Source organism: Helianthus annuus, chromosome 14 (genome assembly GCF_002127325.2).
Source record: "Helianthus annuus cultivar XRQ/B chromosome 14, HanXRQr2.0-SUNRISE, whole genome shotgun sequence".
Classification (NCBI taxonomy): domain Eukaryota; kingdom Viridiplantae; phylum Streptophyta; class Magnoliopsida; order Asterales; family Asteraceae; genus Helianthus; species Helianthus annuus.
The window spans coordinates 64,903,769-64,905,266 of record NC_035446.2 but is presented as its reverse complement, the minus strand read 5'-3'; the positions used below and the strand labels follow the sequence as shown (position 1 = coordinate 64,905,266).

General features: G+C 42.9%; 1 non-coding gene across 1 annotated transcript; it reads right to left on the bottom strand.

The window, feature by feature from the left end:
• Positions 1-486: 486 nt before the first annotated feature.
• Positions 487-593, bottom strand: LOC118486958. The gene has a single exon (XR_004880125.1). It is a non-coding gene; the product is annotated as a small nucleolar RNA R71 (small nucleolar RNA).
• Positions 594-1,498: the final 905 nt, after the last annotated feature.

The window sequence follows — 1,498 nt, the reverse complement described above, 5'->3', positions numbered from 1 at the left end:
TCCAGTTCCAATAAAGACATAAAGGAACCACTAGAAGAACCCGAACGCTTTCTCAGAAAAAGGTTAAAAGCCAAAAACCAAGAGAAGGTTTCGGGTGATCCACCCCCAATGGCGGACCAACGTACCCTTATGGATTATCTACGGCCCACCGTAGGTAATCTAGGCGCCGCTATCAATGCTCCGAATGTCGAAGCCAATAACTTCGAACTTCGACCGCATTTGATACAAATGCTCCAAAACTCCGCAACCTTCCACGGGCTTGCGGACGAGGATCCTCATCTACATATAACTAATTTCTTAGAAATATGTGATACCTTTCGGATCAATGGAGCATCAAACGACGCCATCCGCCTCCGTATGTTTCCATTCTCACTAAAAGACCGAGCGAAAGCTTGGCTCAACACCCTCCCAACTGGATCGGTAAACACCTGGGATGAACTAGCCCAAAAGTTTCTATATAAGTATTTCCCTCCTTCTAAAACTGCTAAATTAATGGCTGAAATTAATACATACTCACAAGAGGACGGGGAATCCTTATATGAAACATGGGAAAGGTTCAAGGAGCTATTACGCAAGTGTCCCCATCACGGCCTCGCAATATGGCAACAAGTATCCACTTTCTACAATGGATTGTTGCCACACACTAGGCAGACACTTGATTCTAGCTCCGGGGGACTTTTAGGTAATCGACGCCCGCACGAAATATATAATCAGATTGAGGAAATTGCTCAAACCAATTTTCAATGGCACACTTCCCGGGGAAATAAGTCTATCGCCCCGGGCGCCCATAAGGTCGACGAAAGCACCTCTTTACAAGCCCAAATCGAGGCCCTTTCTTCAAAAATAAAAAAATTAGAAATGACAAAAACAGCCTCGGTTATGGCTTGTGAAGGGTGTGGTGGGTCACATGAAAATTGGAGTTGCATGAAAGAAACGGACGATCAACAAGAAATGGTAAACTACATTGATAATAGACCTAGGCCGTCGGGTCCTCCAACGGGAACTTACAACCAAGGATGGCGAAACCACCCAAACCTTGGTTGGAGGGAAACCGGCAATAGTAGTAACCAACAAACCCAACGAACAAACTTTCAGCAATCAAGAAATGAGTCACAAAATTTCACTCAACAACAAGGTGGACGAGAAAGGCTCGAAGATACTTTATCTCGCCTCGTCTCTGACACTGATAAGAAAAACTCGGAAAGATTTCTACAAATAGAATCTAATTTTAGGAATCAACAAGCTAGCATTCAAAACATAGAAAAACAAATAAATCAACTAGCACAAAATTTTTCCGAGAGACCGCAAGGCGCATTATGTGACACTCTAGGTTTTTCCGAACGAACACTTTGTAATATTTTTGTGTATATATATGTTATTAAATGAAAACGTGATCTTTTTGCATGATATGTGTTGTATGTATGTATTATATATATATGTATGTGAGTCGAGACCATGACTCGCAACCACTCGGTTGCGAGTGGGCCACTCGGTCTCG